We start from the raw sequence: 18,050 nt of genomic DNA on the forward strand, positions 1-18,050 counted from the left end.
GAAAACATTCAATCTACAGAGACATTATTCATTCCATGCAACTGAATATGATAAATATGAAAGAGAAGAACACGCTGAAATTATCATGAAACTTAAAGACAAGAATAATTTCGAGGTAAAAATTGTTCCGGAGCCGGGTATCGAACCCGGGACCTTTGGTTTAACGTACCAACGCTCTACCACTGAGCTACCCGGGAACTCTAACCGACACCGATCCAATTTTTCCCTCTATATCCACAGACCTCAAAGTAGGCTGACAACCGTCAAGCAACCAACTTCGTGTGACTTAAATTGTGGTTTTCTGTTAACGAACAGTGACGTGTATTTTGCAAATCAAGATTTCAGGTATAACTCCCTGTAAAGTTGATCTGAATAATTTCGAGGGAAAAATTGTTCCGGAGCCGGGTATCGAACCCGGGACCTTTGGTTGTACCAACGCTCTACCACTGAGCTACCCGGGAACTCTAACCGACACCGATCCAATTTTTCCTCTATATCCACAGACCTCAAAGTGGGCTGACAACCGTCAAGCAACCAACTTCGAGTGCACACTAACTCCGTGTGACTTAAATTGTGGTTTTCTGTTAACGAACAGTGACGTGTATTATGCAAATCAAGATTTCAGGTATAACGCCCTGAATTCGATACCGGCTCCGGAACAATTTTTCCCTCGAAATTATTCAGATCAACTTTACAGGGAGTTATACCTGAAATCTTGATTTGCACTTAAAGACAAATTTCTAAGAGACGAAGAAGATCACGCAAGTAGTGAATCTGTCGTTCAAGCTACAAGATCAGTTTACACAACGCAAGGAACTTCATCCCTTTAGTGATGACTCATTCGTGAAAGATTAATATTTGCAGCAGAAGAACTGTCCTCAGAAAAGTTAAAAGACTTTAAGTCAATTAGTCTATCCAACCAGACTGTGGCGCGCAAAATTCAAGAAATGGCTGACGACGTAAATGTGCAGTTAGCAAATATATGAAATAAATTTATATGTTATTCGTTAGCTATACTCGAAAGCACTGATGTCACAGAAATCAAATGTCAGATCAAAGTTTACAATCTACACTTAGGTTATCTGTGTCTCGATCTGTTTACCTAAATATCGAGAGACTAATAAGGTCGAAAACAATTCAGGAATCCATAAAAATATGTTGAAATACAACTCAGTCAAATGTAACAGTATAAAGTAGGCATAAATAATAAGTTGTTTTTCATATTTTTCACATCTGTTTGTTATTTGCAAGAAAGTTTTATTGTGTACATTTTAATTTTTATACAAGAAGTTCATTGATAGGCCTACGCTATTTGAAATTGTTGTTTCCCATATTTTCAAGTTATTTCTGTTCGTTATTACATTATTAGCAAGAAAGTCGTAAGTTGTCCATTTTCATTTCTATACAAATAGTTTACTGATTATTTATTGTTTTAACATGATTTCTAAGTACCGCATGAACTCAGTGTGTATCAAATGTGGTAGAAAGATACCAGAATTATTGAACTATAATGGCACGTATCTACTACGATGTTATTCCTGTACACACTACGTTGTACTACTTCACGTTGCGATGTACTCCGTAGTATCTACCTGGATTGCTACAGAGAACGAGAGAAGTCCCCTATGACGTCACAGAGCATTCAGTTGGAAATGACTAGTTTAAGATCTATCACATAAGATTAGAATATCTGAATGTGACAGAAATATGTAGGCCCGGTTGTAGAAACGCAAATCAAATCAGTCTCTGATCGCCAATCAGTTGATGTCTGATTTATTTGATTGTTCATTGCGTTGCACAAAAGTGAATCTCCAATCAACTTGTCTCAATTTACTGATTGCTGATTTGAGAAGGAAATACATTTGACAACAGTGCTATTTAGCAACCACAGCCAATCCGATGTTATTTAAAAGTCGCGAAACGAATGCATCAAGTGGGCGGTGACTAGGAAAATAAGTGAATGTTCAAGTGAATGTTTTGTTGCTTTTTGTAGAAAGGAAACAGGCGGATTCTATTTGTATATAGACTACAATACAGTGAAAAAAAAAAATGAAGCCAACAAAAAAAAACGTGAGGGGGCTTCTGTTGTGGGATTTGCTAGGGGAGTCGACAAGAAATTGGAATATGCATAGCCTCCATAACCCAAAATAATTCCATTTCCCATCTCTCTGTTTACAAATGGAGCTCGTAACCTAACTCATTAAAAATATTGTGTTGTCATGTGTAGAACCCTGCCAACGGTCTACAACATCCCAGAATTTCAATGATGGTGTAGACTACATATTGCCTGTATATTCACAGAAAATAAACCTTTTCTATTTCGATAAAGTTCGGCATCATTTCAACAAGGTGATTGGATGGGGATGTGAACAGTCTATACAACCAATATTAGGCTACTCTTGGAAATCCTGACATGACTGAAAATTCTCTCTGGATTTCAAATCGTTCCCTGTTTGAAGTTTGGGGATTTATGAGACCCTGCCATAACAAAGCAATTTCATACGTAACATTCCTAACTACTCGGCAAATAGTTGATTTGTGGACCCTAACAAGATAACCCAAGACCACCTGAAAAATTCCAACAACATAAAATCTCAGCGTTATTAGAACTTGATTCATAGGAGAAAGTGGAAGGTTTCGATTTGTCTGTGTGCATATATTTGTTTCAATTTTTGAAAGTAACAAAACACACGAATCCTTACTTAACCTAAATCTTTGCTCAAATTTTCTGTCATTATACATAAAAACAATTCATGTCTATCACGGAAATGCCTTCTTCTTAATAATATTTTTTTCATTCCAAAGTTTCTTCATCAGAAGAATCCATTATGTCGAAAACAATACTGTTACGCTGTAACTATTTACTATATAATTACAGTAACTGCATTATAAACAGAACAACATAAATAGCCTACTTGATCGATGATCAGTGACTTAACCAGCAAAAATCTGTTGATCAAATCTGATGGAAGACTGATCTCCGATCAAACACTTTGTTCTTTCTGCAACAGAAATAGAATTGATGGCCAATCAAACCCTCCTTGATTGCCAATCATATTTTGATCGGTGTTTCTGCAACCGGGCCGTAGAGTTGAGAATGAATATGTTTCTCAGATAACGTTATACATTACATTGTTTTCACAGAATGTTAATTGTATCATTTAGTCGCCAAATACTTCTACACAGTCAGGTACACTTTCTTCGTGCATCCGACTGAGGGATACCTTCGGTAAACCGTTATGACTCGTGTGTTCTCAACAGCTTGGTTGTCAGGTTTCTTGGCTCTTATAATATTTATTAGTCATTGTTAAGCGATGCCTGGCTGTTTTAAAAGAAGGTCGTTATAACATAGAAACAGTGGACGTCTCATGGACATGTGGGCCGCTGTTCTTGGTGTGCGTGTGGACCAGATGCCTATAAGAATTTCTCTTCGTTTGTTTTTCTTGTCCTGCGTGATTTGGTGTTTTTGTGTGAACACAGTTTTCCAGACATACGTCACCAGTTACTTTCTACACCCTGGGTTGCAGCATGAGATTGATGCCGTTGAGGAATTGCTGGATCACAAAATGCTGTGGTCTTTTGCAGTTATTCGAAAGTGCTGTAAAAATGTATATTCAGTTTTTTTTTTTTTCGTATCTTGTGAGGAAGCTATATATTTTTTCAAGTCAAACCCAAACACAGTTTTATTAATGTACTCTTCATCTTACGATGTTGGATGACGTATATACGTCCGTTGATGTGACATATTAATGAATTTACATACTATTATAGTCACAATAATGCCATGGTATGAAAGAAAAATTTCACAACCTCGAGCGGGATTCAAACCTGCGACTTCCTGTACTCCGGTCAGGCGCTCTGCCACTGAGCTATCGAGTTCGTCTCACGCCAAAGGCTTGGAATTATCCTTTTATACTGGCTCGATAGCTCAGTGGCAGAGCGCCTGACCGGAGTACAGGAAGTCGCAGGTTCGAATCCCGCTCGAGGTTGTGTAATTTTTCTTTCATACCATGGCATGATTGTGACTATAATAGTATTTAAATGCACAGTTTTATTCATTGATGCCTTTGAATTCCGTGTAAGAGCTTGTGTGGTTTGAGTAATCATCCAACGTTCCACAGATTCACAGACATCATCTTGAATTGCACATAGGTAGGTTTCTTTGTTCTGTTCATGGGTTTTCTCACTCTTTTTGTGTACTTCGGCGTAAAAGTGGAAGAAGGTACTAAAATGGAGGTATTGTCACAGTCTACTATATACAGTCACGAAGCTTGAGTTTTGAGGGTGCTAGAAACAATAGACTGTGACGGTACTATTTTGCATTGCCTGTAATGAGGCGATATTAGCGATCCTTGTGGTGAGCAACTATCTGATGTTTGCATATTTACTACGTATTGAGCTTCGCGACTGTATATACTAGACTGGTATTGTTATAAGAGCGTTATTTAACTGTCATGTATACCATAAATTCTGTCACTGATTACAAGAAGAATATTATTCCGTTCTGGACATTCTTAAAAATTCTTTATGGTGAATGCAGTTATTGTGTATTTTGGATTATATTTACACCGTATTCTTGTCTGTGAGCTGGAAAGGAAGACTATGTTTTTGTACGTGATGTAAGTACCATTTTTCTGAGACACAAATACTAATTAATTTTCATCATTTTACCAGCTATCTCAAATCTTAAATTAATTATAATTGATTGAATTAAATTAGCTCATAAATTAAGTTACTACTTTACGTTATAGGTTTATCTAAATTTAAATAAATATGTAGTCTACTAGTCTTCAAAACTTAACTGAAGAATATAGCTGGAGAACCTTTTAAGTGTAGTGTAAATATTTGTAACTTAAATATGTATTGTGTTGATTAAGGCTGGTTGAGTGGAAGAGAAGGCCATATGGCCTTAACTCTGCCAGCGAAAATAAAACATTATTATTATTATTATTATTATTATTATTATTATTATTATTATTATTATTATTATTATTATTATTATTATTATCGTCAATTAGAATCGTTTTGAACCTTATAGCTGTTTGTTGACCTAAAAGTGTCTCAAAGTTGATGTATCTATCTAACATTTTAACAGATAAATAAAAATTAACATAACTTTGGCTATTGTATTGATTCTGTGTAATTTTTAACCTGTTCATGTGACCAAGCTAGCGTTCTATGATATTTTCTTCCTATGTTTTAGAGAATGTTTAAAATTATGGTTCTTTCAATTGCTTTGATATGTAACACAAAATAAATGTGTGTATTCATATGGAATAGGCCATGAACAAAAAAAAAAAAACTAACATAAATCGACAATGACTCCTTTTCATTCCAGAGTTTAAAACTGTTCATCATGGGGTTACTTAAAGTACAGGGTGTATCGTGATAGACCGAACAGTATTGAAGATCCGAAATTAAGGATTAGTAATGAGATGGAACTGATCACTCCTGAAACTGCATTTGGACGGCTTTGGACTGGGTCATTGTTGGCCGTGAGTGGTTCTCATTTTGAACATTTGTTATCATTTTAAACATTCTCTGAAACAGTTATGTCATTGTTTTATTTGTTTCATGGCCTACTCCATATGAATACACACATTTATTTTGTGTTGCATATCAGAGCATTTGAAAGAACCATAACATTTACAAGAGAGTATTCATCATTTATGCTGAGTCAAACTTCTATGTTTATGTAAAATTTAATGGAGATTTCAAATATATAAAATTTAATATAGGCTGTTTTATTTTTTGTCATATTCTGTACATGAATCAATACTTTTGTGAGACCACAGCCATAAGTTTTAGTTTTTGTTTTTTGGTTTTTTTTTCATAAAATGAATATATAAAGAGTTATTAGTAATATTCCATACTTAATTAACACACTGTAGATAAAATGTACATTATGCAACGAGCCTATAATGGTAGTAATTAAGACGCGAGTATGTTTGTTTATGAAACGAGCGCAAGCGAGTTTCATAATTTTCATACGAGCGTCTTAATGACCATTATAGGCAAGTTTCATACGACTTTTTATGCTCGACCATATTTCGAACTTGAAATTATTCAGAAGTATTCATGTTATGGTTATGTAAGTGAGGAGTGGAACTGACCTGAATTGTGAGATGTGCGCAGACGCGAAAGTATTGATTTTTTACGAAACACGAATGTCATTGATCTTGATATAATCTAGAGAATTGCATGAACATTAGTCTGATATAACCTTGAAATTGATTTAGAATTGAAAAACGAGATGACATATTGAATTTATTTGAATATTATTTACAATTAACGCTAATTATTATAGTAACAGAACATAACCTTCTGCGACAGTATTGGATTTCCAGCCTCCGTGACTTTTCGCTAATTGTCTTTCGATTGCATATCCTAGAATAATCGATACTTTCGGTTTCATAATGGTACAATGGTGAATTTTCATTGGCTGAACAACTGAATTATAATGAATAGGTGTACTTTAATGAGGTGCATTAAAGAGCTACTACCAGGTGTATAATTACTACATTTCGGCATGGTCGAGCATAAAATACATTATAGATTAAAATATACTTTTACATTCAAAATAATGATAATTTCATTTCGGTAACAGAGAGAAAGTTATTAGAGCCCGGAAGTTCAGACATTTAATTTGGCTCAAATAGGCAGGCACTTGGGCACTTAAAATTCAGAAAATAGGCAGGAAACTAATGAAAATAGGCATTTAGAAAGTAGGAAAGCACATAGTAAAATCATAAAAAAATAGCTGGTTTTTTATATAGGCTACTTCTACACCTGCATATCAGATTTCAGAACTTAACTCTTACTTTTCTTGGTTACATGCTACAAGAAGATGTTTCTCAAGTTCTCTCAACTATCATAGTCGGCCGCCTGTCAGAGAGAATGTTTTTCATTATGAAAAGAGATCGTTACATTTCAGTGAAGTGATTGCAGCATACATCACACATGCTATCCTGGATGGACTCATATCAGTAACAAGGGCACTTTCACCTTTCAGAACATTACGAAGTTTTTCTAGGTCCCCACTAGCACTCATCACACGTTTACATTTTTCTCTAACTCCCTGTGCTTCGAAGATCATCATGGATGACACCAAAGTGCCACCTCTTTTTTCAAACTTCGTGAATCCTTCTGATAATGTGCTGATAAAAAGGTGAGATCATTGTTGATTTCTTGTTAACACAGGACTTTGTTCACGTCGCGAATTGAAACAGCTTCTTCTTCTGATACAGCGTCGATCTCGGCTTTGCTGGTCAGCTGCCATGCTGCCATAAATAATAATTTAAATGTATAATTATGTGGAGTAGGATTCTCAGGACGTCCACACCTGTGGAGTAACGGTCCGCGCGTCTGGCCGCGAAACCAGGTGGCCCGGGTTCGATTCCCGGTCGGGGCAAGTTACCTGGTTGAGGTTTTTTCCGGGGTTTTCCCTCAACTCAACATGAGCAAATGCTGGATAACTTTCGGTGTTGGACCCCTGACTCATTTCACCGGCATTATCACCTTCATCTCATTCAGACGCTAAATAACCAAAGATGAAAGCGTCGTAAAATAACCTACTAAAATAATTTCCTCAAAGCATTATCATTAAAGGCTTGCCGAAGCATCCCAACGGTCTCGGCTGCAGTTCTCCCTAACAGAAAACAAAATTTCACACACACTCTTTGTTCCTTGTGGTCGGCCAACTCACTAATCGCCAAACGGTTGAAACAGGAACGCAAACAACACAGCACCACAAACGAACCACTTAACTCAGACTGACGCCAGTTCACTAACGGTCGCGGGAGACCCCAAACTAACGCCACCTAACAGCACAACTCGTAACTACAAAGGATGCGCGCGCAACAGTACGGTTCCGCAAATCTAGTCGTTCAGGTAAAGCCACAACTCGCGTGGGCTGACGAAACGCTTTACTTGAAAAACTAGATTTGCATAATATATACGTCACTGTGTACGTTAACAGAAAACCACAATTCCAAGTCACACAGAGATTGTGTGCACTCGATGTGGGTCTCTGGCGTTTCGTCAGCCCACGCGAGTTGTATGGATATAAAGGGAAGAGTTGAGACGGTGTCGGGTGGAGTTCCCGGTTAGCTCAGTTGGCAGAGCGCTGGTACGTTCAACCAGAGGTCCCGGGATCGATACCCGGCCCCGGAACAATTTTTCCCTTGAAATTATTCAGTTCGGTTCCGGTTATTTTTGGGTCCATCCTCGTATATATGATCTTTTTGAGACCTGTATCATTATATTTTGAGCTTCTTTTCTTCCAAAGCAACGGCAATCCTTGTATAAAAGGTTGTGTTATTGTGCATGTCATTTGAAATCTCGCTCAGTCCGTTGACCGATGGATAAAAAAATCTAACCCAATCCTTTCATAAAAATGGACTGAACGCGTTTTGGAACCACATCCTCCAAATTTTTTCGTTTATATTTTTAATATATTATAATTCGTTTTTCTTATTTTCTTTGTAACTCATTGTTTTATTTTAGTGTATATAATAATACAATTATGGTTTATTTCACGACGGTCGCAACTGCCAAGGTTATATCAGCGTCGTCGTTGTGCCGGAATTTTGTCCTGTAGAAGTTCTTTCACATGCCAGTAAATCTGCTGACATGAGCTTCTCGCATTTAAGCACACTTAAATGCCGTTGACCTGGGCCGGGATCGAATAATTTGTGTGTACGTTTTGCAAGCAATGTTCGTAAATATGATCATATTACCTCATCCCTGGAAGCAATAGGTTGGCTTAAACTAGATAAGAAAAGAAATTTACATTCACTTCTCTTTCTCTTCGAAATCTTGAATTCTTCTATTCCTTCGTACCTGTCGTCTCGCTTCACTTACCTTTCTTCCCACCATAATCTCAAAACACGCTCTCGTCATGAAACAATACTAACAATACCATCCCATCGCACCTCCTCATACTCATCTTCTTTCACAATAGCCCTGCCAAGACTCTGGAATTCGTTACCTGCTAGCATCAGGGACTGTCGAAATAAAACTGAATTCAAACGCAAACTTACTAGGCACTTGGTCAGTAATTGATTTCTTGTAAATAGTTTCCTTAATCTATCACAAAATATTTCAATATCCAGTAATTTCATCACTATACAATTTTGTTATTCTAGGTTTAATTTGTAATTCAGTAAATATAAAATATTCTTTGTTTTTCTATGATAAATGATCTAGCTTTAATTAGTGCGGTAATTTTTTCGTACTTTGATTTTTATTGTAATTGTAATTGTAAATTTAATACTAATTGTAATTTTATTTGTAATTGTGATTGTAAATTTAATTCTAATTGAGATTTTATTCTTCGTATTATAGTTGGAATCTCCTGGTAGAGGGGCAGAGAAGGCCTGACGGCCTTATCTCTACCAGGTTAAATAATAGTAATATACGTTACAAGAGCGGTATGTTGACGTTTTCATGGTCGAGGAAAAGATTGAAAAAGCGAAACGTAGTTGGGCTTTTTTAATTTCCGAGAACATGAAAACATACCGCTCGTGTATCGTACATTATTTTGTGCGAAGATCGTTTATTACATACCTGAAAGAGGAATTTCTAATTAGTTGCAATGAAATCTCCATCTTTGTTTCTGTTCAATGACGGCAAATTTGCAAAACAAAAATATCTATCTTCAACATTATTGCTTTAAAATTTTTTCTGTGTTTACTATACTCCAGCAGGCCGTGATGTACGTCTGTCTTTTTTTTCCCCCAGTCTATAAATGCGAACTTAAAACAAACGGTAAGGTTATGTAATGATTTATTTTTCATTTTAATATTTTAACGATATTATTTATATAACATATTGCAGTAATAACCTCGGCATCTGGAATCTTGTTGATTTTTTCACGGCTTGCTTAATGTTACTTGTATCAGGAATGCAATAAATTTCGTGGAGTAGTAGACTTTACTTAATTTTTTCAAATATTTAAGAACAATAATTAACATTGCAATTTAGGTGAAATTGCAGTGGTAAGTTTCCAATTTATAATTATTACTATGTTAAACGTCTCTAAAAATAATATGTTAAAAGCCTAAAGCAGTAAAATGAATGTCGCGCTTAAGCGGTAAGAAGAGGGAAATTGTTATGTGTGTTACGTTGGGAATACTGAATGTGGTATTTCACACTTACCGCGTATTGGTTCTGTGCGGAAAACAAGCAAATACGCACGATCTCGCACAAATAAATATACTAATACTAACTCGCAACCTCGAACACAGAAGGCCAGCGCTATACCGACTATACTATTCAGGCCGACTATTTTACCGTATATATATATATATATATATATATATATATATATATATATATATATATACGCCCAAATAATAGCAGAAAATATCCATAACAAAGAAGATACGACGTTAAAATAGGCAATGAATGCTAAAATAGGTAAAAACGGCAAAATGAATACTGGCCCTACCTTCCCCAATTGTGCAGAAACATGATTATTTGTATTTAATTCCTCCATAGCCTATATCCACCCAGTTGAAAAAGGCATTTTGCCTAACTTCCGAACTCCAGCCATCACATACTACAAAAAAAAAAACGATCGTCACCAGAACAACCTGTGATACCGTGTAAATCGATGCAACCACAGTACGTTACTGTTACCTTTAAATTTCTACAAAAGAAGGAAAGAAGGTGAGCATTGATATTTCTTATATAAACGTTTTTATGGGACTCGCGCTGAAATATGTAGACTACATTGATCGCATTGCTTTATTCTTCCCAACCTCTATTAATCGCTGCCTACGCACCAAAAATTCCAGACAACGTAGTTGGCAGACATAGTTCTCTGCAGGCAATGAAATAATGTGAGACTCAAGGCAATGAAACATCATTAACTATTCTTATTATGATGCTGAAAAGGAGTGTGAAACATCTATACGTTTTGAGTCCTAGATTTGAATATTAGAGCTGTGATTTTAATAAAATAATACATACACAATGTGTGTAACATTCGTCTTGGTAAGTAAATTGCGTTCCAAGTACAGAAGTACAATGTATCTCAAATTCTCTGCGTCCGCGGACACGGAAAATGTGCGCTACTTCAATACAGTGCCAACAGCTGGGTTACAACGTTAGCGGTAACACAAGATAGTATAACAGCCATTACTTTTGCAGTAAAACACAAATCCACATGCTGATACTCTTATTTTTACTAATTACACACGTGAATTTTAAGAGATGTTGAATAATTCCTCTGATGGCCATAAACTTTCAACGAGTCTTTAGGAAATTCTACATACCTCACTTTCTCCAGAGTAAATTAATGAGTTTCCTCAGTCCATCTACTGGGTGTTCATTTCAAAGTGTGTCATGACGTCACTGTTGTTGGGTCACCGATTTGAAGCGAGTTTCAGCTTAAATGTTAGCGAAGTTGCCTATTATTTAAGGCGTTCTTCAATCTGAACTTGAGAACGTGTACGGTATAACTTGAACGTCGTAGCAACAGATGGCGGTCTGTACGGTCTGTGTGCTACCATAACCTCTTTCGAACTGTTTTGCGCCGGCAAGTCGTACGCAGGGTATTTGTTATCATCGGTTGCGTACGGTAACATTCCACAACACAAATCAAATGCTCCGTGTCCATGTTGACCGTCGAAGTTAATGTAAACAAATACGTAAGTAATCGTCTTAACCCTCTCCCCATATCCCGACAGTACGTATTTCCAAACAGTTCACATTCCTGCCACTACTGGCGTTACCGTACGTATCGGCACGTACTCTTCAGAATGAACGCCGTACTTGCTAGCCAACTTCTCTGCCTCTTAAATTATACACACACCTGAGCTGCGGAAGTGTAGGAAGATTGAATTCTCTAGGCTCATCAGCTAGCCACATGAAGGCATACAGCGAGCCAAGACACATTTTGAACTGAACACCCAGTATAGTATGGACGTTGGTTCTGTATACGTTATCCTTTAAACTGAATCGGAGGTAAAAATTTTACTCAGTGAAATCGGGAGATACGTGGTCACGAATTTGTGCTAACTAATCGGTACCCTCGAAGACAATGAAACATCATTAGCTTTCTTTATTTACATCGTTCACATTTCAATTGGCTGTGTGTGTAGTGGCAGGATTCTGCTGAAAAATGCAGTCCTTTCTTTCTCAGTTCATTGAACGGAAAATTATTAAAGGCCATCTTTAGTCATAAGAAAGATCAAAGATTTAATAATTGACTCGTGTGACGATATTTCTACAACTATAGGTACCCCAAAATTAACTAGATACGTGTTTAGCGACACCCATCAGTAACATATGAAAGACTTAGTTTTCATTATTAAAAGCAGTCAGTATCCGTCAAACGTCGTAAATGAAGCTTTTAAGGTATATGAATGCATTTGAGAGTTATTGAATATAACACAAAAATATTGTAACAAAATAAGTTATTTTCTTTATTGTTTGTTTCGTTGAATTTTTGTTTTACTTGCTTGAATTTTTTGCATGCTTCAATTTTTGTCTCTTTCTTTAAATTTGTGTTTGTTTGCTTGAATTTTTCTTTATTTCCTTTAATTGTTGTTTCTTTAGTACCTCATTTTTTTCTTTTGCTTCAATTTTCGTCTGTTTGCATCAATTTTTGTTTGTTTCATTGCTTGAATTTGTGTTTTTTTCCTTGAATTTTTGTTTACTTGCTTGCATTTCTTTGTTTTCTTAAATTTTTGTTTACTTGAATTTGTTTGTTTCCTTGAATTTTTTTCCGTTTATTTCCTTGTAATTTTTCTTTCTCGCTTGAATTTATGTTTGTTTTCTTGATTTTTTGTTTTATTTCCGTAATTTTTTCTTTGCTTGCTTCGATTTTTATTTGTTTTCTTGAATTTTTTTTTTCCTTACTTAAACTCTTATTTGTTTCAATGAATTTTGTTACTTTCCTTGAATTTTTGTTTGCTTGCTTGAAATTTGGTTTTTCTTGAATTTTTGTTCGTTTCCCTGAATTTTTGTTTGTTTGCTTGGACTTTAGTTTGTTTCCCTGAATTTTTGTTTACTTGCTTGAATGTTTGTCTCTTCCCTTGAATTTTTGTTTGCTTGCTTGAATTTGTGTTTGTTTCCTTGATATTGGCTATTGTATAAAATAAAGTGAAAGAGCTGAAAATATAACTTGAAGCAAGACGTGAGAGCTTTGAAGAATTATGGGGCAATGGTGTGAATATCACATATTGCTGTTCACTCTTTGTCAAATTGCTGAACTCTTCCTTTCCTTTGCTTGACTTTATTCGTCTATTTGCAAGACTTCTTGTTTGTGTGTTCTATTTTTGGTTGCTTATTCCTTTAACTTTCTGTATTTGTTTAGAAAATACATAATATTATATTTTAGTTACACTAAATGCTTTAAATTTCGGAAGAAATTATTTAAGTTGATAGCTGTCGTGTGGGGAACCTCAGGTAAATTTCTGATGCGGGGAAAAATTACGATCAAATGTGCTACTAGTTTTTTTTTTTTTTTTTTTTTTTTTGTTCATCTTTTTTATTAAAAATTTCTCTTCGTCACTTTAGGAATTCCTACGATCACATACGATAAGAGTACACATTTTGAAGAATTACCAAGCTACATTTATGAACAGAACAAACATTCAATTGTGTGCACTTACGAAAAGAAACTATGTACGATTTTCGGTCAGAAAGTAATGCCTCCAGTCAATACACCACGGGTGAGTTTCCGAAAATTGGTTGGGAAGTCTTGCCTTAACCACCATACGGCCCTGACAAAGAAACACGAGACTTCCATCTGTTCGGTCCACTAAAGGAAGCTCATCTTCGGCATCACTTTGAAGATGAGGAAGTCTGAAAAATTTCGTGCCCCAGTGTCTAAGGAAGAAGGACCGTAATTTTTACCGCACTGAAAAACATACTCGTGTTTCAAGGTGGACAAAAACTGTGGGAAAAGACGGACATTATATTGAGAAGTGACAAATTAATGTTGAATGTTGTGGCTATTATGATATGTATATTTCATTTAATTTTATTGTAAATTACCAAGTTATACGCAAGAGAAAAGAATAGGAAGCATTACTTTCTGACCGAGAATCGTATGATAGAAATAGTTGGTGGATTATACAGCCATCATTGCGATTAATAGTAGCTATCTATTTAACATATTAATGGAAGGTTTCTTATACAGGGACATCATTTTATTTTTACTAACTTTTTTAATATTAACTTGCCTATACCTTTGGATCAACGCCGTTTGCTATCCCCTTCCACGACTGGAGTTCGATGATACTGGTGTAATATGTTTGCTATCCCCTTCCACGACTGGAGTTCGATGATACTGGTGTAATATATAAACAAATCACTTTACTAGGTATAGGAGGGAAGAAAATTAGTTCATCCATTCACGTAAACTAGGAAATATCGCGCTTTTGAGTTTGATCATTTTCGTTAGGTTTTTGTTTAATCAAAATACAGTACAGTATTAACAATGAGTGTTTTTACTCACGAACTGAGCTGTCCGTCTGGACGTATTCATTATGAAGTGTATATTATACTGTCTACAGCACATTAGCGTACAATATAGAAAATGAAGTTAAATTGAAAAATAATCATAATATGTATATTTAAACACATTTTTTAAAATGATGGCCGTTCATTTCGATACAGGCTTCAGTTCTAATGTGCATATTATCGCACTATAGACTGTTGCATCTAATCCCAATTACCAGTTTCGACCTTCGTACTAGTAACTCATGTTGAAATAATTCTGTACCTACTCTATAAAAGAGTACCTTACGTACTGTAAATTCAGTCTTCACTTCTGCCCTATCCGAAAAGATAAAATTACTCAGACATGCTATCTACTGTCCGTCCAAGTGGTTATGTCGTAGGGTCATAGAAAGGGAGGAAATCACGTGGCAGTTAATTACTTAACGAGGCCCTTTTATTTAAGTTATTTTAAACAGTTGTATAATATTACGTAGACGTCCAATTCCTAACAGAAATTAATGTTCTCAGAAAAGACCTAAGACAGCCCAGCCACTAGCTGGCGAATAAAAGCTGGTGGGGGAAACCGGGATACGACGTAGGCAAATGGACGACAGTACCTGTGCGAAAATGATTCAATATTGAAAGCTCTTTCGTCACTGAAAAACGCGAACATATTTTTGGAACGCACTGTAAGGCTACTATGACTCTATATGCGATCTTGGATCTGTGTGGAGTATGGTTGAACTTCATTAGTAGAAGGGGTGGGTGTGAAGTACATTCAAAAACTTAGGTACAATAAAAATTGAAGTAAAAATAAAATGATGTCCCTGTACAAACAGTGAAAAATAGACAACAAACCTCTCTCAAAATTTGCATTCTAATCATAAATCTACGACAATGGCTAGCAACTCATCACATTCATTGTTTCTGTCATGCTTACTGGTAAGTAATGGAAATTCCAAGTATAGAAGCGCAGACTCGACAGAATGTAAATGCAACGTAAATAATTAATATAAGTTAATATTCTGTAATCTTCTTTGCAGATACTTTCAAGTCTCGCAATTAATTTTGCAAGAACTACTGAATTTATCATGCCACATAACGACGAAAAACTATCACAGTGTGTGTTGGAGTTCAGTAAAGCAGTAATTGCAAAAGGAGAATCCATCTTTTTTCATCTGTCAGATGATATAGCGTACATAGATTCTTATGTAACTCAACCATTCTTTACTGAATACGTTAATATGAGACTAAACGAAAATGTTCAATGTTCTTTGGAAGAGAAACAAGTGGCAGCAGTGACACCTATCCCATTTGTTAGACATGTACCTGATTGGGTAAAAGGAGACGATGTTACAAAATATCGGCACAAATTACGAATGATGAATATTTTAGTTTTCTACGAAAATTCACTTTTAGATAGTCTTCACTCTTCTGAGAGGTGGAAAATAGCTGTGTCCCCAATGGATACACAAAATGATGCTTGGAAAGATTTCGTGTACAACACGTACATTCTAGTGGCCTCCTTCGTGAAGAATGATCTGCAAGAATTAAGGCGTGATCTTATGAATCGACTATCGTCCTTGTATAGAACTGACAATTTGAATCAAGTAGCTCGATACATAATAGTGATTTCTGGAGATGCTGAAACAGAGGGAGCGCTGAGGTTGATTAGCGACGAATTAAATATATATGACTTGAATAACGTCATCGTGGCCTTCAAAGATGCAGAGTCAGGCGTTGTGAACTTGTACACGTGGCATCCACACGAGCCTCCTTCAGGGTCCTGTGGACATCTGGTGAAAGATGTTCTACTTACGAAGTGCACCCATGGAAAACTTGACGAAGGATTTAGTCAACTCAAGTTACGAGATTACAGTAACTATGTCCCAATATTAACCGGATGTTGTGCGTATCTCTTCTCCTCGGGTATGAACGAACCGGCTTTCTTTACTCGGAACACTTCAGACGTCAAAAGACAGGATATTGGGGGAGGTTTTAAGATATATCAAATAATACTAGAATACTTGAATATAACAGAAGTATGCGGTGTTGAGGTGGAATATTTTGCTCAGATCATATTTTCTATTAGAATGCTTTCACAAAGAAATAAGTATCGTCAAAGATTTTTCAAAAGTTTCTACACAGAGAGGTACACTTTCTTCGTGCATCTCCCTGAGGAATATCCTCGATGGTCCTCCGTGACTCGTGTGTTCTCCTCAACAACTTGGTTGTCAGGTTTGTTGGCTCTTGTACTGTCCGTCGTTGTCATGAGATGCCTGGCTGTTTTGAAAGTAGGGCGTGACGACATAGGAACAGTGAGATGTCTCATGAACATATGGGCCGCAATTCTCGGCATAGGAGTGGACCATATGCCTATAAGAACTTCTCTTCGCTTGTTTTTCTTGTCCTGGGTGATCTGGTCTCTGTGTGTGAACACAGTTTTCCAAGGATATGTCACCAGTTACTTTATTGACCCAGGGTTACAACATCAGATTAATACAGTTGAGGAACTGCAGGATCGCAAAATGTTGTGGTTGTTTTGTGATTTTAATGCATTGGATATTACTCTCCAAATATATGAATATTATAATAATTCCATGCTTTTCGAATCTTGCGATGAAGCTGTGCATTTCTTCATATCAAACCCAAACGCAGCCTTATTCACCGATGAAGATGCCTTTGGATTCCGTGTAAGTGGCTTATGTGGTTTGGGTAATCATCCAACGTTCCACAGATTCACAGACAACATCCTGGAATTCCACATAGGTTTCGACTTGAGTAGTGACCTCGCCATTCAAACCCTCATTAACAAAGTGACTGTCGGATTAGTTGAATCAGGTATATCCGCAAAATTGATACAGGAGTCCACAGACCCAAAGGGCTTGAAACAAGCTACTCGCTATCTCATTGATGTGAGCAAAGAGTACGTCCCTTTCTCTTTGATCCATCTGCAATCTCCTTTCTTTGTTCTGTTCATGGGTTATTTGCTGAGTCTTCTTATGTTTTTCGGCGAAATGTTTTTCTCTTGGAAGCGTAAAAATGGAAGGCGTTAAAATGTATGTGTAGCTGTAAAAGCATCATGTAATGGCTATTTACACTGTAACTTTTGTCGGTGATTACAAGATGTGCTGTTCTTTTGTGAAATTTCATGATATGTACCTGTTCGCACAAATAGAATCTCTTTATGATTCAAGCATTTACGCATTCTGGAACACATTCCCAAGATTTTATGTATAGGCAAGAAAGCATAAGTGTACGTTTTTAGTGTGACATAACTGTATCATTTGACACTAATCTATTAGATGTGTATTTAGTGAGTGTCAAGAAAGAAAAAAGATTAAAAGAAAACATTTTCGGACCGATAAATGTTTGTTGATGTAGTACTATCTCATACTTGATGTATAAATCTATGTTTTAACATAAAATAGAATTCACATAACTTTAGGTGAAGCATTTGATTTGTGTAACATTTTCACCTGTTCATTTACCAATATTTTCCTGTTCATGTGACCCTACTAACATTCTGTGGCAGTTTGTCCATACTTTTCATGAATAATGAGAGAGAATATGTAGGTCTTCTGAGATAGAAAGCT

The 18,050-nt window shown here is 36.1% G+C and overlaps 1 non-coding gene across 1 annotated transcript; it reads right to left on the minus strand.

Moving 5' to 3' along the window:
* Positions 1 to 393: 393 nt before the first annotated feature.
* Positions 394 to 461, minus strand: TRNAC-ACA (transfer RNA cysteine (anticodon ACA)). The gene has a single exon. It is a non-coding gene; the product is annotated as a tRNA-Cys (tRNA).
* Positions 462 to 18,050: the final 17,589 nt, after the last annotated feature.

This window comes from Periplaneta americana, chromosome 2, assembly GCF_040183065.1.
Source record: "Periplaneta americana isolate PAMFEO1 chromosome 2, P.americana_PAMFEO1_priV1, whole genome shotgun sequence".
Taxonomy (NCBI): Eukaryota; Metazoa; Arthropoda; class Insecta; order Blattodea; family Blattidae; genus Periplaneta; species Periplaneta americana.